This window comes from Ptychodera flava, unplaced genomic scaffold (genome assembly GCF_041260155.1).
Source record: "Ptychodera flava strain L36383 unplaced genomic scaffold, AS_Pfla_20210202 Scaffold_28__1_contigs__length_4768798_pilon, whole genome shotgun sequence".
NCBI classification, from domain to species: Eukaryota; Metazoa; Hemichordata; class Enteropneusta; family Ptychoderidae; genus Ptychodera; species Ptychodera flava.
In genome coordinates, this window is record NW_027248350.1 from 1,705,865 (window position 1) to 1,728,045 (window position 22,181).

The following is a 22,181-nucleotide window of genomic DNA, read 5'->3' on the forward strand; positions in this document are numbered from 1 at the left end:
AGAAAATATTGCATTTTACAATATATCATTTTAAAGAAGAATGAATGGCCTTACAAATGATAACCCACCAGTTAGGTTATGTTAAAAAAGACTCAACATACGACTTACAAGAAAACAGGTTTGACAAAAATGCATGTGGGTCACAAAATCGTAATTTTGCATAACCCTTCAAAATATGGCCATTACAGCTATTGAGTCCCTATATTTTTCTTTTAAAAATCCGTTTCGTATTTCAGGGATCCCAAAGCCGAAGAAAAATACAGGTTTGTTATCCTGTGAGGGAGAAGGGTACCTAGACACTCCCTCTAGCCCATGGTCTAATTGATCTTTTTAAAATATTTTTCCTGCAGAATTCTCTCAGCCTCAGGCAATGAAAAACATTCATCCGGTACTGTTGTGTCAACAGACGATTTGGGCAATGAAGAGGTTTGTCAATAATATCACATTTTATTTTATATAACTTGGCTGTAAGACACTATTTTGTGTCTTATCTGCAAGCTTCATCCCTATTTTTTGTCTGTATTTTGACATTTACGTTCTTATTGCAGTAATGGAATATGCCAATTGTATATTATCAATTCATAACGTAATTTCAAGAATTACTTGTCACTGTTAGTCGGTACTTTTTTTGGCTACTTCATGAAAAAGAAAACAAAAGTAAACACCATCATACTCGCTACGCCTGTATTGCCATTCCCTTATTGTTTAGATAGTTCTAATATCAACCTGTATTTTAACGTTGTACCAGGAAACCCCGACCAAACCGGAGTAGACCTGAGAAGAATTTCGAACTATCGTTATTCAACATTTGTAGGTCTAATTTTGACACATGCCATGCCGCTCCCTGTTGTGACAGGGGCTACCAGTCCAATGACAGAGGGCAGTGGAAGACCGTTTGCAGCGAAATGTTGAAGAACTTGATATTATATACTAAGAGATTTGCTAAACGTCTCTTGGTGGTCTTCAGAGTTCCCGTTGTATTTGTCTGCAAGATCAAAATTACATTTCTTGACATTGACCACATTCTGAGGGGTGGTGGTGTCCATGTCGGCAGCTTTTGCTGACGCCTCACATGCTTCTTCCGGTAAAACTCGTTGAAGTTCATGCCCGCATCTATTAGCTAGTATGTTGCTTATTTCAGGTGAAGCAAAGAAAATAAGACTACAGCACGATCTAGTGCTAAACAAGGCCATCAGTGTGAACCTAAATAAAGTGATTACTAAACGTTTATAAAAAAATACAAATTGCGCGCTCTTCGCCGACAGTGAGTGCCAGCAGCAAGCTGAACCTCATCGTTGCGCATTGCCAGGCTCTGTTGCCGTAAGTGTGTGTGTGTTCGAATCCCATTAGGGCCGTTGTAAAAATTGAATATTTTTTATAATAATATATACGATTTATGAGATTCACATTCTGATTGGCTCCATTCAGCCAACGCAGGAAATCAGCAATCAATATGCAAATCTCTGCAAAGTCAACTACGGCTTTACATGTTATGTCTCATCAGATGCAAATATCAGGGCAAAGGACTATACGTTTTTCTGTGTTTTTGTGAATATGGGACCATGAGGGAGCAAAGAGTGATTTCCGATCATCGACACAATGGGCCCCAGGTCGAGCCGTCTAGGGCCGAGTGTTCTGTTACGCCGTATTTAAACATGTTTATATAAATCATATTTTCACTGTCACCGAAACTACTTACAGCTACACGTGCGCGTTGGTATATACATTCACATAAAACAGCTGAGCGATCAGAGCTATAGTCCAGTCAAAATATGAAATGACCCACACAAATTGCAACAGAATTATTTTTTCACTACTCACCTCAGACAAACCTATAGAAAAACATATCAAAAGTCTTCCAAAATCCAAGGAGTGGAAAAGTGCCTAATTTGATAAATCCAAAATGGCCACCCCGGTATTATAGGTTCAATGCTTTTGGCCACTCACTGCCCAATATTGGTCCGATTTTGGTAATTTTTTTTTTATTTCCATGTAACTTGTACATTTTCATCATATTTTAGACATGTTTACAAAAATTTCATTGTTTTTATTTACAAAACAGGAACATAATTGTAAAACAAAGGTATTCTCACACACTATGTCTTCTAATCAATACTTGTTTCATGATTTTATAAGGTGCAAATGTCTGTAATGTTAAATAAATAAATAAATAAATAACTAAATAAGTAAATAGATAAATACACAAGGAGTGGAACAATGCCTAATTTGCATAAATCCAAAATGGCCGCCCCGGTATTATGGATTCAACACTTATGACCACATATTACGCGATATCAGTCCGATTTGGACAATATTTTTTTTATTTTCTTATAAATTGTACATTCTTTTCTAATTTCCAACGTTTTTAGGGCATTTCCAATTGTAGTTATGAATAAAATAGGCACACAAGTCTGAATTTCAGGGTAAAACAATGGTACACAAACACACTTCACCTTCCAATCAATACTGGTCTAATTTTGCAAGATGCTAACATATATGGTGTAAAATATATTAAAAGCAATCTCAGTATAACTAATACAGAATATGTATCCATTTGTTTTTGGCTGCTAATTTGCCAATAACCTATTCCCTATTTCACATTAAAGCCACCGGCTGAATTTACGCATTTTTAGAACATTCGTCCTATAAAAAGTTGGCGGTTTATTCATATCAAACACAGTCAACCTGGTTTGAAGTCTAGTTATATATAGTGTGTTGATATTGTGTTACCAGGGTACACTGGTTGTCACCATAGTTGTGAAACTCAACATGAGATTCAATACTAGCTGGTAATTGTAAAATTACCAGTTTCCCAAATGCTGTTTATTTTACCCAAATTGTAGATAAACAGCCGCGCCTGAATTGACAAAGTGTGCAAGCGCGGAGAGCCGAGCAAAGGGAGAGGGGCTTTAAAGTCTCCTGGAAGGTGTACAGATCACATGGGAATTAAATAGTATTGGTAGTAAAGGGAAAGCAACTCCACACATCGTTCATATTTGGGTTGTTTGCGTTTTGTGAATGATATTGTGTATAATATAAGTGTATATCATGTTTGGCTGTTTTATGTAAAATGTTGCTTAGCCATGGCGAGACGTACCCGTAATCTACATGTCTTGTGTTAATCCGCACTGGCGCGGAGAGATTGCTGTGACACTACGATCCTTTGGTGCTACGTTTCGAAAACAGAGTTTTCTTCATCAGCCACTTAAAATTCATTTTTGATTGGTGAGCACAATTGATTGATTGTTAGATTTTTTAATTTGCTAATATGTTGTTCCACTTACGTTTGTTGTTTACAAGTAGGGAAGCTAGAATGTCTACAGTTTGATCTCGTTGTGTTTGTGTAGGTTCGTGTGACTCTGAGTTTGAGCTATTGTAGTTTTTGTGAAGTCTTGCGCTTATAAGTGTGTCACCTATATTTATGTTCCTTCTAATAAATATATGCGATTATAGGTTGGTTTTGGAACAGTTTTTTTTAGTGTTTCACCTTTTTCAAGTTCACTCCAGTTTTCTGTCAGGGCTTGCTTGATTTTTGTCTTTTCTATGAACAGGCTATATGTTGGTATTGTTGGTGGCGTTATTTATTTCTTTTTGTCGTTCAAGCAGTCTTTTTCTGCTTTTATGATCTGTCTCTCTGATAATGCTTTCTATTTCATTTATTTGTATTGTCGGTCTTGTAATTTTTCACTAAATTGTGTGACTTTTGTGTAAAATCGATTTCGTTCTTACATGTTCTGATGTATCGTAATGATTCACCTTTGATCAGACCTTTGAATGTTGCTGCCGGATGGCATAAGTTTCTTTTTAAGAATTGAAATGTATCTGTTGGCTTTGTGTGTGTGTTGATGTCGAGAATATTCTCTTTGTTGTATCGACGACCTTTGTAGATAGGTCTAAATATGTGATTTCTTGAGAGGAGCTTTCAAACGAAAAATTGAAAGTAGGATGCATTTTGTTGATGTTTGATATGAATTCATTGAGTTCGTGTTGTGTTCCGATGAAAATCAGAAAAACATCGTCCCTGAACCTCAGCCAGGTGGATATTTGTTGTTTGTGTTTCTGTATTATTCTCGTTTCTGTCTCATGAAATGTAATATCTGCTATTTCTGGAGAAGACGGGGACCCCATCGAGCATCCCCATATTTACCAGTAGAATTCATCGTTGAATTCGAATGTGTTGTTTTTTTTAAGATTACTTCTACCAGAGCTATCATGTGTTTCGTTGGTGGTTGCTTGATTATGTAACTGTTTGATGATCTTTTCTGATTTAATGCTCTGCCGATTGATTCAATTACCTCATCATGTGGTATATTCCTGTACATGGAAATTACATCCTGTTGTTACTAGAGTCGCTTTGGCCGGAACTTTGATTATCTCAATTTTCCGTATAAAGTCTGTTGTCTTTAATGTATGTTGGTTCTTTCTTGACGATTTGTTTGAGAAAATGGTCAATGAATATGTGAAATGTTGGACTGGAGCATCCACTTATGATTGGCAGTACTACGAACATAGCTCCTGATGGCGGCACTTTGTGCATTTTCGGTAGAAGGTACCAAAGTGGCGTTCTTATTTTTCTATCAACTGGATTCAAATATTCATATGTGTGATGGTCAATGTGTTTTTCATTGTACATTTGTGTTATGAGATTGTGTACTGGTATGTCTTCTATTGTATTTTTTGTGTCATCTGTTGCCAATTTTGTGTAGTATTGTTGATCGTTAAGTTGACATTCTCTTATGTAATCATCAGTGTTTAAAATTGCTGTCCCCCGTCCTTTATCAAACGGTTTGATGGTTATCTTCTTGTTTTTTGATAGCGTTTTGAACACTATTTGTTCTGCACGTGTCATGTTGTTTTTTTTTGTGTTTCGAATAGGTGTGTTAACAATAGCCAATTTTGTTGCTTCTAAATAATTTTCTAGTTTTGTGTTCTCAGTTGTATGTGGGATCCATTTCGAGTTCATTTTGACTGGGTATTGTACGGTCTGTGTCTCATGATATATCAGAGTCTCATTTTCGGAATGTATATTTTATGTTCCCTAACAGGTGGATTCTGTTAGGATGATTTGTTGTGGGAATGAATTTTAAGCCTTTGCTAAGTATGTTGATTTCAATGTTGGCGAGTTTGTGTGTTGATAGATTCTTAATGAATCTGAGTTGTTTGATGCAGTGCTCAATTTTGTTCAATTGTGACTTTTCGTTATTTTTGTCATTCTATGATTCTTGTTTATGTGTTTCCTTTTTTATCTTTGAACTTGGTCATACTAAGACACAATACAAAGCTCTCTCCGGCCATTCTGTCTCTCTCTAAACCGAACCTATCTCCAAGTGTGTACCCAAGAAAACTCTGTTTTCGAAACGTAGCGCCAAAGTATCGTAGTGTCACAGCAATCTCTCCGCTCCAGAGCGGATAAACACATGACACGTAGATTACGGGTACATGTACTTCTCGCCATGGCTGAGCAAAATTTTACACAAAACAGCCAAACATGATATACACTTATGTTATACACAATATCACACACAAAACACAAACAACCCAAATATGAAGTGGAGTTGCTTTCCCTTTACTAGCAAAGACGAACAACAACTGATGAATAATTTCGTCCTTCTTTCTTTCTTTCTTATATATTATTTATTTATTTATCTATTTATTTATTTATTTATTTATTGATTGATTGATTGATTGATTGATTGATTTATTTATTTCACATTACAGACATTTGTATCGTATACAATAAAACAAGTATTGATTACAAGACATAGTGTGTGAGAATGCTATTGTTTTACAGTAAAATTCTGACTCATGTCCCTGTTTTGTAAATAATAACGATGGAATTATTGTAAAAATGTCTAAAATATGAAGGGAATGTACAAGGTATATGGAAATAAAAAGAAATTATTAAAATCGGACCAATATTTGGCAGTAAGTGGCCAAAAGCGTTGAAACTATAATACCGGGGCGGCCATTTTGGATTTATGCAAATTAGGCGGTTTTCCACTCCTCGGATTTTGGAAGACTTTTGATATGTTTTTATATGGGTTTTTCTGAGATGAATGGTGAAAAAATAAATTCTGTTGCAATTTGTGGTGGGTTACCCCCTTTTTTGGCCTAAAATGACTGGACTACTAGTGACACATCGAAATTTAATTGGTTGTCACACAGTCCCTCCACCAAACGGTCAAGAAACGCAGCACATTCTATTGTCTGGGTGCGCGTTACGCTACCGCTATCTTGTTTGCTCGCCAGCTGGAGTTCTTCCGGAGTTTATGACACCCTGAGCTCGTATTAGCATAAACACTGACGTCATTTTTACCCGACATGCAACAATCAAGGCGTCACTGCGCCTGCGTCACTGTCACTGAGACCGGATGTTGTGGTATTTACGCTTGAATTTAGCAGGGTATCTAGTATAGCTGTCAGTGATACAACGATGATGCGCGAGGATTTCATCTCTTTTGACAACAAAGACATAGATTGGGGTTCAATTTTAGGGGAAGAAAGCGGAGATGACGATGTTAAACCACAGATTACTTGAAAACGATCTTCAAATGCCCAGTCTGCGATAAGGAATACAACTCCGCCAGCGGTTTTCGAGGACATGTGCAGAAAGGTCATGGACTGTCAAACGTCAAAGGTATTTTTGAATTTTTGTTTTCCGATCTTCTAACTCCTTAAGCTCAAGTTGGGTGTAAAATTTCAACCGAATTGTGTTCAACATGCTCTCGTTTGATCTAGATAGTTCCCCTTCTGCAAGCCCTTTCCAATGACGTCTCTTTACCACGCGTACATGTAGTCGGAAAGTTTTTATTTATTTGCCAGGCCAGCTGAAGTACGCTTGCATTGGGTGGACTGTGATTCTGAGTATCATTGTGAATTCCGTACTTTCTCATTCATGTCACCTTGCGACTTATTGGAGCACTTGAAATGACCGATTCAGTTATCTTTTGTGACGAAAGTGAAGTGTGGAAAGGTATATTCATTGATATATTTGCATTTTTTTTGTCTACAGCCTCTCAGCATAAACGTACCATTGAAGTGGAAACAGTGTCAAAAGCCAAAAAAGGTGAGTTAGTCACGTTTTTCATTTGTACTATGTAAGTACGGTTAGACTTTTCTACGAGAATGTTACCATGGAGCATTGTGTTTGTAATTTGTGTCACCAGGATCAGAATTGGACATAAGCACTGTCACTAAATTAGAAGTGAATGAGTATGTGATACAAGAATTTGTTTGATCATTGAGATCACTTTTTGAGGAAATCAACATTTAGTGCATGCTAGAGTTACTGTCGCCAAGGGACTGTATTTAGCAGTATCAACAAGGGGGATTTCCCCTTCGCCAGAAAATAAATTCACAGGGATTTCAACAGTTTGTGTTTCTATACTTGCATCGTGTGACTTAGGCTGTTTCATGGGTTAGTCCTCTGAGGAATTGATAAAGGATGTCAGCATGTCAATTATGAATGGGGGGGGGGGGTCGCCATTCCCCTGTCATACACTGTAAAGTATTAGGAAAGCCACATTTTAACATCATATCCCATTGTTCAGAATTCCAGAGTGATGGAAACAATAGCAGTGAAGAGCGCCCAATGAAGTCGGTGAAGAGAAAATCACCAGGTGCCGGTAAGTTGTTTTGTTTGTTTGTTTGTTTGCTTCCATGGTGGCATGACATGACAAATTGCAAAAAAAAATGTTTTGTCGTTATATTACAATAATTTGTCAATTAAAAAGCGGTAGTGAGTGTCCTTTTGAAACTTGGAAAAAAATTGTTAAATGTTTTGCAAAGCACAAAACTATAAATCGGACATGAATTAATTGAAAGACAAATGCTTCAATACATTTTGGGATAGGGAGGACACACTTGGGCAAGTTGTTTGTGCCTCAATGCTGTAATTTTCCTCATTTAGTTGACATAATATAAGGCCAAGAAAAAAGGAAAGGTTTTCCCTCCTTGGCATATGAAAAAGATTGACGCAATAATGTGAATTCCTTTCAGTTTTCCCTTTTTAAAAATAAAAAATGGCCCACCTCACTGAGGGGAATTCAAGTGTGATCATCAAATAGTAAAATGGTTACCAGTGAAAGAAACACACTCAAGTACAGTTTAAGAATATTTATTAAGCATATCAACAGATCCATAACATTAATTCACATGTAGATATGTTTCTGCTCCGCCTCACCAGGCTATGTCATATCTCTGCATTTCCTCACTAGGCTTTGTTAAACACTCTTTTTATTTCAGTATTTTCTACTTATCTTTTTTCAAACTATAAAAAAATCATTACACGTGTTGACGTAGTACAAGAAATTAAAACTCATTTTCGATCTAACCGTTCAATTGTGTTTAAAATGATTTTGTCTTATTCTTTCATTATAGGTTTTTACAAGCCTCAGAGAATGTACACATTGGATAACTTGCAACAAGACATGCCATCATATATACTGCAAACTTTCGAAACAATCAATTGTGATGAGAATCTCGCATTTGAAGGCAGCGTCCATGGAAATCAAGTTTGCGAGTTAGCGGGTGTTCTTGCTTCAAATATACGCGGAGGACTAGCCGTGGACAATAACATCTCTGAAATATTGTGTCAGAAGGTATGGAAGACCATTACTGCAGGTGATGGAATGAAAACCTTTGCCAGCCATCAGAAGAAGTGTGGCATTCTCATTTCAACCTATGGGTAGATGAGGATGTGACGAGAAATTGATGTCATATTTTAAGACACTTATTAGAGTCAAATACATGGACAGACATTTATTTGCCATGACTCGGTTATTTGTTTATAGGCTAGCAGTCACAGCAAGAATTCAGTCTGAGAAGACAACAAGTGCAGAAAACATAGATAATGCTACAAAACTGAGCAAAGAAGAATTGGAAGCATTAGCGGTATTTCGCTGGTTATGTGCCTTCAACATTGTTGAGGAAACTGCAAAAAAAGTCTAAAAATAGTGAATACATTACTATGTTGAATGAAATGCGTGAAGTTCAAGATAAGCAACATGATGACAAAGTGTCTGAAACCAAAGCCTGGATTTCTAAGCAGGACAGAGGTGGACTTTTCCATGTGACAGATGTGGCCTTTTCACTCTTTGTAGAAATTGAGTCTGTATGTAAACGACACCTTACCATTACAAAGATAGGTAGAGCTTCTCAAAACAAGGTCATTCACAAGCCAATTATTGATGAAATACACTCTAGTAGACAGATAAATTCACTGTGGGCATCGGTTACTAGAAACACCGACAATGATGATTTGTTTGTCAGCTTTTCTCAATGATTGTGAACCTTTATGTTCAAGTAAGGTGCTTCTCTTTCAGTAGAAGTGTGGTTGAGCTACATAAAACTACTAACAGCTTACATGTGAAGGGTTCAAAAGGACTGAGGAAAACTCTGAAATGAGGAATTTTCATTAGTCACAAAGGCACTGTGAACTTTTGATGTCTGTACTGTATTTATTACCATTGCCTTGATAAGGAATTATTTGAGGAAAAGTGCAATTTGCATAGCAATAACTTGCAATTGAAGAGATTTAGCCCTGAACACTGAATTTAATGTAGAACTTTTTTTTAACAGTATCTATTTGTAACATTTTCTTTACAAATCATATGTGTTTTATTGGCTATGACTTAGCCCAAATCACATTGACTATTTACAATAATTTCTCATCCTTTTATGTATTTTATTGGCTATGACCAAGCATGAATCACATTGCATATTTGCAGTACTTTTCAATTTTTATAGATTTTCTTGGCTAAGTTATAGCCTGGTCCATATTGAATATTTACGATAATTTCTCAACATTTTATGAATTATCTTGGCTATGACTTAGCATGATTCACATTGAATATTTGCAATAATTTCTTTGCAGGATTTACACGTAAACATTTTAAACTTTCAATTACTAAATAAATGATAACATTAATACAAGAATTTTGCTTCACATTGATTTGGTGTAATAATATCATAATGCTCCTGTTGTGTGAACATACTGTTGGCTTATCTGTTTTCTTTCACCTATGGTTTCACCCAGTCAACTAAATAAAAAAAGCCAAGTCTCTTTTGACTTGACAATGAAAAAAAATATGGAACAGTTTTGGGACAAATAAACAATAACAATCTACTCAGTTATATCAGTCTGCATTTCACAAATTGCAAGTCAAAGTAATATTGCTGTCAGTGGTACAAACAGATTGAAATCACCATAGTACAAATGAAATATGGTATGATCACAGTCCCCCCACAAGTGGTATGATAAAAGCAATTCAAAACAAGTTCTCTCTCTAGAGAATTGATAGCTTTTTATGGACACAAAAGGTCAAAAGATGTAGCTCCTGACCACTGAAGGTGTGATACCACAACATCATTTAGAAAACTGAGAAATTTTTTGTTATCCTTCTACAAGGACATGCAAATGAATCAGGGCTCAATGTGAATGAATATCTTTGACTGACCTAGTAACCTATCATTTTTAAATGGTCTCTCCCCCTCCCCCCAGAGAATTTGACTCTGTGATGAACAAGGTTCAATGTCATTCTCTCAAGGAAACGTGACCCTTGACCTCTTTGGTAGTGGGGTGTCATCGATGATCTCTTCAACAGTCCTTGTGTACCGCCTTGTGTTTCCAGTGACACTGTGCAGATGATGTGATTTCTGCAATCGTATCGCATTTTCTTGATAGCCGAATGCTTGGACTGTCGGATCGTTGTTGGCACCACCACGATGTCGATGCTTGCTAAAGTGAGCTTCAAGAGGATCCTGGCACAACTTCTCACTCAGGAAATACTGAACGCCATGACGCAGCAGATACTTCGTCACTTCCACAAATGAGTTTACTACAATAGAAAGAATTATAATTACCATACCTTTATTGTCCAAAAACATGAAAAATTGTACTTCTAGCACCTGCAGTACAATACCAACCAAACTATTTAACACACAAATTTGGGCTAATTACTGTAACACTTGGTTTATATACCGGGATCAGATTATATGCAAACAGTTGAAAAAATTGTTGAATTTTTTATTGTGCCGATGAAGTCTGTTTTATAATAGCAAGTTGATGAAGTCCAATGCCACTAATATTTACATTTGTAACATTACAAATATTTTAATCTTTTAGTTAAGTTAATCATATTGTGGCCTGACATGCCAAGTAAAGGTCGACTTTTGGCAACGCATGCTTGTGGAATAATAGCAAATCACATGTCCAACGTTTTATTTATACATTTGGGCAGGTAATACGGTATACTGAACCAAATCAGGGAGAAAGAGATAAACTTTATTTTATAAAAACAAGCTGATGTAATTCGAATGCAACTAGAATAATTTTTTCTGGCTTCTCTATGGTAGTATTTTATTGGAAAAAATTCCTGACAATTGTTCTATGTTGATCCAAAATGATTTTATTATGAAAACAAAAATCATTTTTTCAGATCACTAGCACAGTTATGACATGTAACACTACCCTATATCAAAATAGGAATGACCATGCTTTCACATACCTGTCATCCTCAACCCTTCCAGTGTTTGTCTGCTAAGCATCATTGCATCCCTTTGTGACTTGGTAAATGGCCCAGGCCTCGTTCGTACAGCAACCTCCCAAGAATCAAAGTAGCCAAGGAACTCATTCTGCAACCACTGTAAAATGAAATCCACATGTCAATGTATGAGAAGCTGTGCAATGAACATTATTGGGCCTTTGTTGTTTTCACATTCATTGAGAAAAAATGTGAAGAACATTAGTTACCAAGCAGGTTGTAGTAAATGTTTAACACACAAATCTCACTGACAACTGAAACTGTATTACTCCCAGCCCCCCCTCCCCCCCCGAAAAATGAGGAGAGTCATTAATTTGATATTGAAGTATGGATTTACTTACCTCCAGCCTTGGATCATTCTCATTTTCATATGGGGCCAGATTTGGTTTCTTTTACGAATGTGCTCCTCCCTGTTCCTGACATTTAAGCAGTCGAAGAATTTGTCCATGTGTCGAACAAAGTTTGCAGTTTCTTGCGCTTCCTCTTGACCAAACACCTCTATTGCATTAGCTACGCTCTCACTCAAAACCTGAAAATGTAATGAAAAAAGATCAAAAACACAGCAGTAGTTTTCTAAACTAGTCTGCTCCTGTAAATTTTTAATTTGCCAGAACGGCAGGTATATTGTCAAAGTAATATTAAAGACCTACCTGTGCAGCTAGATTTACCCTCATAATTGAGAAGGATGATAGGTTGATGTGCTCATAGCCCAGTTTGTGAAGAAGGTGGATATCTCTGGCTTGGTCTGCTACAACCAGTTGTGTCAGGTGTCTCCATAAAATTGGACTGCCATTCTATGAAAATAGAAATAATGTGTGAATGAGAGAGAAACACCAGATAATCAACAACACAATTTCAAAGGTAATAATGCACTGAGCGATGATCCAATATCTTGGCGGACAACACTTCAGATTAACTTGAATTTCAATAAACAGTGTAATAACAATGTTACTTGTGTACCAAAACTGTGACATGTAATCGGCACAAAATAAACCCAACACCATACACGCGACCAGGTAATAATCTTAGTCCTTGACACCCTGTCATTTTAAAAGTGATAATTATTGTATAAAAGTGCTATATGCAAGCAACTAAATATTAAATATTATTGATTGCAAATGTCATGTGTAATCACCTTCAAGTTCAGCTGCAATTTTCATTTTGTTTCATATACAAAATTTACTTACCCACAAACTTCTTGATTTCCTGTGTGCTTCAGAATTTGCCCAGCAGTTTCTGTAGTCTTCACTAAATGCGGAACATCTGATATGAAGTAAATGACCGTCTATCCAAGCTGTGTGGGTTCTTACACTTGTAAACCAGTGTGTCCTTTGGAGCTCCCTGTACTCTATGCATCCTGTAAAACTTTCTGTTCCAGGATGCACCATCACTTGTTGATACCAGGACTTTTAACCACAAGATAACTCCAGACAACTGATGGTAGGCCAAATGATATCGACCAGGTGATCTGACCTACATCCAACTGTTGGCCAGTATCCTATGCTCATCTCAAGTTCAAATGTCAGTCCCCTTATCATCAGAACAAGGATGTGGCTGGCGATATCTGGAATGTTCACATCCTCCCCACTGATTTGTCTTTCAAGATTGACCAATTCTTCATTTACGTTGCCTAGATTGACAAAGCCAATTAGTTGACCGGTATATTTATCATAGACCAAGTCCTTCTTCACCTTCAGCTCATCATGTAGCAGGGCAACATACCACAAATCTTCAGGTATACCCTTGGCTCTAATCTCTGACACAACCTCTTTCAACACAGGCTTGTTGAGACCTACTTTCGGCTTTATATAGTTTGAGTAATCACTCAATGTTCTCTGGCTTGGTAATTTTACAAATCCCGACTTTCTGAGAGCATCATAACAGGCGGATGACTTGAATTTTAGAAAGAGACACCAGCGAATGATTGTGGGATGCCAGCGCATTTGTCTGCTGTCGGTGCACTTTGCATATCTTAATTGTTCTTCCCAAAACAAACGCTGGAAACTGTCCTCTTTGTAAGCCTTGACACATTATCTGTACATTCCTCCATGATATCTTTAATGTCACACTGTGTAGGTTTGTCTATTTCGATGCCATCTTCGATGATGAGTCGCTTTGCAGCCCTAGTGAGTGATCGTTTTACAACATCCATTTCTTTACGAAGATTGGCAGCACGCTCCTGAAGCTGTGGTTTTGTTAAATACCTGAAGTTCACCCTGCTGTTCGAACATGACAAGTTCACTTCATCTTTCTCCCTTCTCTTGGCCACAAGTGCTCTGAGATTACCGCGGTATTTGGTACATTCGGCACATCGTTGTTGTCTGTAAGCATAGTGCACTTAGTTGATCTGACTGTTGACTGGTAAACACTTCCATCGATGGCCTTGGCACCGTAGTCACTTTCAATGTAGGCAGACACACCTGCTCACCAGAGAAGGATACAGCTTTGACAATCTCCCCACCCTTTTCAGTAACTAGACTAATATATACTTTATCAGCATTTCCTGAACAGATCCAGGAGTTGTTGATCAAGTCAACTAGTTTGTTCAATGTTTGGACTGAATCAATGACTGATGGAAAACCCTGAAAAATTGTGTGAGTTTCTGGAACAGGTTTCCCATGGATAACCACTTTCCATTGTAAATCTTCCATGATAGTAATCCTTCTTGATGTCTTTAAGTCCTCTCCTATCTTTTCTACCTTTTGGAAATAAAGAGAGGACTCTACCATCACGTGTGACCAGCCAGACGGCAGTGTGACTTGGTTTAGTGTTGGTGTAGAAAGGACAAGTCAAAGACTTTGTCTTCCAGAACACCAGATTCAATCTATGAAGAAACAACAGATAAGAAAACAATGTCACTCTGTATTTACCGGAATAAATAATATAACAAAAAAAACTGCACAAGCAGTAAACAACAATGAATCCCCCCTCCCAAAAAAAAAACGACAACAAATCTAAGACTAGCTACAATTATAATACTAATAACATGAACTCCCTACACAAATAAGGCCATCACATATGTGGGCAATATTGAAAACATCTAGTCATTTTCATCATACTCCAAGAAATTTTATAAAAAACGTAAAATGTGGAAAAACTGCACCCACTCCCCAAGAAAAAAAAAAGAAAACAAACATTGGCAAAATTGGGAGCAGATAGATACCATGATACCATTTAATCTTCCTCACTGGTGTAAAATATAAGTATGTTCTTGATATGGACTCAAAAAAAAATTACAATGCAGAACAGAAGGCTGTACACCATGTATCTGTATATAAGTAACATTCTGGGTAACTACACTTTACCTTTATTGTGTGAATATTGTTGTACTGGAAGAACATGTAAAAAATAAACATACCTGTGTTTTAGAAAACAAGTTACGTTTCTGAAGTCGCTCTTCTTTCAGCTTCTTGAAATGGCCTTCATCAAACGCCCACTTTCTTGGTCTGCGCGGCATCTTTTTGAAACGTGGAGACCTGTACGTGACACAATAAACACATGTATTAAGGGGGCGTGAAAGGTTCGTAGGCGAATTTTACTGCAAAAAACTGAAAAATTAGATTTTGCCTGCAAAATGTTCCCTATACAATGACCAATCATGATGGCATATTTTTAGTGCCGTAAGTTTCACCGAAAGACAATTACCTGCTCTTGAACTTTGTGTTAACAAAGGAATCCATAGCGACTTCCTGTGTTTAATTAGCACTTTCTCTGCTTGTCATTTTAACAAAATGCTGTCTATTCAAAAGGGTATAAGTGGCGAACGGACGGCAGGAAGTAAACCAGATTTTCACAGATGATTATCGAACAGGTGGTCTCTAATAACGTATCTCCGAATTTTATATTTTGTTTTGTTTGTTAATTATCATAATTTGAGTAAACTAAGAAGTGTGGAAAATGTGGTTTAAAACTTAACCGGCGACTGTTAAAAAACTAGTGCCTGTTTCAAAAATCTGAGATACCTTATTTTATATAATGTACCCAAGTTGCAAGTTGGCATGTTTGTCAAGTCAATTGTGCCTTTACAGATTGACTTATACTCTTTTAGGTAAATTTTATCAAATTCCGTGTTTACAGACCCAAAACACAGACACACTTCACGTAACACACAATTTTATGATTCAGAAGTAAAATTCATAGAAAGAGCTTTCCAGTGATACATAGATCTTAGGTATAATAACATTGTTTGATTGAGAAATTTTTAGTTTAAAAATATGTCGTCACGAACCTAGTACGCCACCTTAAGCACTTATATGGCTTCATACAACACGAGTGAAATCGTTTACGGAATACTTCGAGGTAAAAGTCAAAACATTAATATACTCCGAGAAAATCGCGTGAATGAAAATGTAAATGACCAAAACGCGACTATGAAGTAATTCCAGTGGTATTTCGAATCATCTGATTCAAGGAAGCCCACAGTAAATACCACATAGTAGACAAACCAGGGCGGACAAAAAAAGATCACAAGAAAATCGAATATCCACTCGGCAAAAAAAAAAATCAAAATGGCGTCAGGAGCAGCCGTGTTTTAACTCTATGTTACTTTTAGAATTAAAGATAAACATTTGAAATTAAGTTGAATTCCACATCCAAAATGTAACAAAAAACTCTTCTAAACTGATCCCGCTCATTGTCTGTATGATAAATATTGGATATTTCGATTCTCAACACAACAAGCGTAGATCGTCAATAGACGCCATTTTGAAAATCGAGCGGCAAGGCAATACAAAAAAACGCTAGGTTTGTTTTTTAATTACAATGCAATCATGAAAAAGGAGCTCGTCACCGGATTTTTTCACTTACTAGAAACACAAAAATAGCAACATGAAAGAAAAAAATGTGTACGGATTTTGCAGTATACTGCGGACAAATTCAAGCAATTATTTAAACGAACGAACGGACGGTCGAGGCGATCCTGTGCAACGGACCTAAACAATGAATACAGACAAATATGTCGCTCAAGAACCGCTAAGGGAAAGAAAATCACACACTTACCTCATGTTCGAGTATTAAAGATTGTCAATATAGCAGAGTTTCGAGAATTCTGTTGATGAAATAGTCGATTTGCGTCAATTTCTTCGCAACAGATAGCACCGCTTGCCCAAGCTCAATGCGACGCTAACAGCTGTTGTGACGTCATCAACAGCCAGCGCCTGCGCAACGCGCATCCTCCAGCTAATCCAGTGATTCACACCTGCTAACAATAGGCGTTTCTTGACACGTTTTCAATGTTTGCTTACAGTTTCTTGGCACATGAACAGTCATACAACAATAAACAAACGAACGCATTGAAAATTGAATGCAGTGCGACCGATGTCGATATCTCGACGTTCAAGGTTCCGTACGGTGTTTCCATGCTTACTACTGCGGTCCTGTTCAACTGCATCATGACAGAAGCGCTCTACTATAAGTTATGACCAGTTTGAATATCTATATAGTAAGCAAGGATATTGAGTATAGCCATAAATGAGCAATAAATGTCAGACTACACGAATGCGTAACGTATAACGTGTCAAATCAACTGACAATGTATTGGATCAAATTATTCATGGAAATAGATTCCAAGGGATAGATATCTCCTCATTCGATCGATCGATCGATACATTGATCAATCGATAGCTCGACCGATTGATCGATCGATGCAGTGCGCGCGCGCGCGCGCGAGAGAGAGAGAGAGAGAGAGAGAGAGAGAGAGGAGAGAGAGAGAGAGAGAGATGGATTGATAGATCGATCGATCGATCGGTCGATCGATCGACGGATAGGTAGATATATAGATCGATAGCGTATCAACCCACCCATAATGTAGCCAAGTGAACAATAACGTACCAAATCAAGCGATAACGTATCCAATCAACCAATAATGTACATAATCAACCAGTAAAAGAGCCAAGTCAAAGAATTAAGATTCAAATTCACTGATAATGCTTCAAGTCAACCAATAAAGTACCAATCACACGATACAGAATTTAATTAATGGAAACTAACTGAGAATAAATAAGTGTTTATCTTTCATTTTTTTCATGATCAATCAGTTACACGTTCAGTATTACATATACCTTGATTATACAGTTTTCGTGATATTACCCAGACGTTGGGATAGACTTGGTTCAAGTTGGTGAATTAAAACAAATCATTTATAATAGTTAGTTCCAGAGACCAGCTCTGGAACTGTTAGTTTTTGCTCACTTTCTTTCTTTCTTTCTTTCTTTCTTTCTTTTTTTCTTTCTTCTTTTGCATCGCGACAGGCTTATGATGTCATCGCTCAGCGCGGACGGGTTTTACGGGCATTTCATGTGTGTTTATTCATTTATTTTTTATTCTGCATTGCTCGACTATCATATTGCGTTCAGCTATTAATAATTCAAGCTTTCTTCCACTTTGTTTTTTGTTGCTTTTGATTTTATTTTTATCTAAATACTCGCCGCACGTGGCGCTATACTATTTCGTCCGAATGCTCATAAGATAATAATGGCGGCACATAAGATGGCTTCGCTCGCATAGAGAGAGAAAAGTAGGCTTTCCGTAAGTTTGCAAGCGCGACTGGGCACATCGTGTACCTAGGCGAGGTGGGTGTGCTCGAAAACGAAGGTCAATGCAAAATTTGGATTCAAAATCGGCTGTTTTGGCGGAGAAACTGCCCGCCGTATTTCTGAGGAGCCACCAGTGGTTTTTCCTATATCAGTCTGCGAGGCCGTTTAACGCAGGTAACACACAGCCTGTCACTGCACCGGCATGCGTTGGCTGCATGTTAAAGCAGCTCAACTTTCCAAGATCAAACGGTCAGTATCTCGTGAAAACAGCAACATTACAATGAAAATTGTTTCAGTCTGTGCTTTTTAATCAAATGAAAATGCATGTGGCCTCAGTTTTCAATTTCAACGGCCTAGGTCCGATGTTTCCTCTCATATGATCATCGTCGTAAACCACGCGCCTCTTTATGGCAACAACTCAGCGCTACCCGTCAAGCGATTGACTTTTGCGTAGGTCAGCGGAGCGAAAATTATTGCTCTGGCTCGCGAGAATGTCGTCTGATATACATTTCCGTGCGTTGTCGCCCCGTATGTATCTATTGCGTTTTTACCGTACATGTAGGCATTTGCAATCTGTAGACTGCCTTGCTTTTAGTTGTATTATGGTGTTTACTGCTAGCAGCCCTAACTATATAGGTACGTGCTTGAATATTAAAATCCAAAGCACTCTTTCATTCTGCACCTATCTTTGTCACACATTCTCTTGTTTCTTCCGCTGCTCTGGTCTCTGGAACTTCGCTTTTGCTTGCAAATGCTTTCTAGTTTCTCTTGTGTCTCTCCTATTTCGTACAAACCTATTCTTCTTCTCACCTCAAAACATAGTCGAAACATACATACATGGTACGTATACATACATACATACATACATACATACATACATACATACATACATACATACATACATACATACATATACAGACAGACAGACAGACAGACAGACGCACGCACGCACGCACGCACGCACACACACACACACACACACACACACACACATACATACATACATACATACATACATACATACATACATACATACATACATACATACATACATACATACATACATGCATGCATACATACATACATACATACATACATACATACATACATACATACACATAAGCTACCTCTGGACATGATACATCATACATACATACCAAGCCAAGATCACATCAGCTTGTCAGTACGCCAATTAGTACTAAACAATGGTCTACAGGCAATCCACTACAGTATGAACTAGGCTTGCTAGCAAGCCATGTTTAAGATATTGTCGCTTGCCCATTTACCAGATCATGCTGAACAGTGGCTTATTTACAAATCAATATCGCATTCCTCTTGCTCAGCGTTGAGCCAATTTTGTTTCCATCTTGTTTGACGATGAGCTAATATTAGTGCAATGTGGCTTACAAACAAACCAATTTCTGACTAATTCTAGTTTACAAACAAGTCACTTTGACGATTTCTCTGATTCACAAACAAGCCATTACAAGCTGGCTTGCAACCATGCCACTCTAGGGCCTTTGTATGGCTTGCTGACAAACCACTTTAAGATGAAACATAATGGGGAAATAATTATTTCTGACCATCCTTCAAATTTAAATTGGATTTCTTCAAATTTTGCGGACACAGGGGAGGATTATCATCCAATGGAATGGTCTATTTGGTCCTCTATGTTATGGAGCTACACAAAGGAGGATTGTAAAACATCTGAAACACAAAGAACTGCTGAAGTTGTTGTTGTTGTTTTATTTTATTTATTTAAGTGTCCTATGTGGACTTATTCACCATTTAAATAAATTACAATAAGTATTATTGCCACAGCCAGCCCGCTGAGCTTATAAGACACGTTAATGATAGTGAAAACCGCATTGAAGAAAAAAGGGTACATTAGTTGTGAAGTGTGCTTTTCCTTCTGGAAAATGCCCCATAAATGTAGTCTGCTACATCATTAAAGAATTTTGTCATAAGTATACATAACTTGTTATCGTTGCTTAAGTCATTAAATCTGGCATATCAGTCAATATCTTGTCTAAAAGTGACTTACGATAATCTTCATACAGAGTACATTGAAACAAAAAACGAAATTCATCTTCAACATGAAGAGAACAGAATTCACATAACCGTTGTTCCACTGCAAGATTACTGAATCTCCCCATTTCTATTTTAAGTGGGAGTATGCCCGTCCTAAACTTGGCCATGAGAGACGACTTCGCACGTGACTTACAACCTGTCAAATACGTACATTCCTCTTCCGTATTCCTTTTTAAAAATACAATACGTTCTTAATTTTGAATTTTGTTGCATATCTATTTACTATTTTTTAGCATGAAAATTTTCTTAAAATTTCACGAGCTTCTTCTTATTTTGTCGTTCTCGGTTCATAAATTTATTTTGAAAGCCACTTTCTGTGAAAATACTTTTTATAATGTTAGACCATTTTTTGTTTGCAAAGTATAATACCAAAGAAAAACTGATGATTTCGCCATTCTATTGTATGGTGTTTTCAACAGTCTATTCCAAAACGTAATATATCAAGCTTTCGACAAAAACTTGGGTTATCCTACCCCATGTCTCCATTGAAAGCCAACTTTGGTGCATATTAATGTACACTCATGAAATATCTCGATGTTGTATCTTGTATTATATCACAGTTTTTATACTGTGCAAATCCCCGTATTCCCGCACAGTAGTCTAAATTGGTATACCACAGGAATTGTACAAAGTAGAAAAAGTATTGTAGTGGAAATCCTTAAATCTACAGATTTTAGAAACAACAGCTCCCAAAGCCCTTTCTGCTGTATTGCACAAGATTTTTACCGTAACTTTGCGTTACTTTGTAATCTAAAAACTCATTAAAACCACACCTAGATATTTATAAGCAAGCATTTTGTGATGTTTGCTGAAGGTGTTAAATTCTGCAGCATGGAAAGAGACAATGTTGTGCTAGGTTTGCTTAGTTATCTAGGGTAGTTAGTTAGAAATCCTGCAAGCTACATTAATAAAACCAATAACAATCATCAAAATGAATCTCAGACTTAAATTTATTGCAAAAGAAATGAAACAGTAATTGTTGCAACATAATCAATTCTAATATTTACAAGGTTATGCTTGCAAAAAATGAAAATGTCTTATGAATGCTAATTATAAGATCATATTGATAACATAACTTGATGCAATAAAATTAACCTCATGCACCTGATGCAAAATTCCTAGCTGTTTCACTTGGAAACCCACTGCACACTACAGACCACTCATAATTGCCAGCCCATTTAACTCACATCCAAGCTTTGTCAAGCCAAAAGTACTCTACAGACTGACATGTTCCTTTCACACATCTGATGTACTCAAAGTTTGAAACTCTAGATAACTTAGCAAACCTAGCACAACATTGTCTCTTTCCATGCTGCAAAATATAACACCTTCAAGAAACAACACAAACTGCTTGCTCCTTCATAGACGAGCACACCTAAACACGGCTGTTGCTTTGCATCTCTTCCTCAGAAAGTGAGTTTTCCAGCATCCTGGAATATAAAAGATGTAAACATTCAAAATTTGAGTTCAAGATTAGCTCATGGTAAAAACACTGAGTGTCAAGCTGCTAGTACAATGAGGGCAAGGCCTAGAAAGTAGTATGTTTAGGGAATCTGTACAAGTATATTGGAATGTTCATATCATTCTAAATTACAGTCATCTTCTGAAACACATATTTGGCAGCAGAAATACAATTATCAGGTCTTTCTTGGTTCACCAATAATCCGACATGACTGCTCAGGGCAAGTCTCTTAGCATGACAAAGATAGTCCCTACAAGTTATTGTCAATGTCATAGGTCTTGCTGAACCACTGCACTGGCAAAAATGTGCAAAAAATATGGTTTGAATGTCATGGCATTGATTTTCAGTTCCGGAATATCAGAATGAATTTATTACAAGGCAGGATATATTAGAGTCACAGTGCAATGTCCTTTTGAGACTTGCAAAGAAGTTGGAAAGATCTTTGAGAAAGCATTTTATCACTCTTGCTATGCAACAATCATCACAGATGATATACTTCACATGTATAAAGTTTGAAATAAGTAAATGAGGCTCCATTAATTGTAACGCTTG

At 37.1% G+C, this 22,181-nt stretch overlaps 2 long non-coding RNA genes across 2 annotated transcripts in view; both read left to right on the forward strand.

Moving 5' to 3' along the window:
- The first annotated feature begins 340 nt into the window (after positions 1-340).
- The window catches only part of LOC139126996 (uncharacterized), a 33,190-nt gene continuing 11,349 nt past the window's right edge, over positions 341-22,181 (forward strand). The window contains exon 1 of the long non-coding RNA XR_011550883.1: positions 341-426. This is a non-coding gene — a long non-coding RNA (uncharacterized lncRNA). The remainder of the gene's footprint in view (positions 427-22,181) is intronic.
- Positions 6,414-8,654, forward strand: LOC139126932 (uncharacterized). Its single transcript, XR_011550877.1, has 4 exons — positions 6,414-6,637; positions 7,013-7,066; positions 7,551-7,625; positions 8,380-8,654. It is a non-coding gene; the product is annotated as an uncharacterized lncRNA (long non-coding RNA).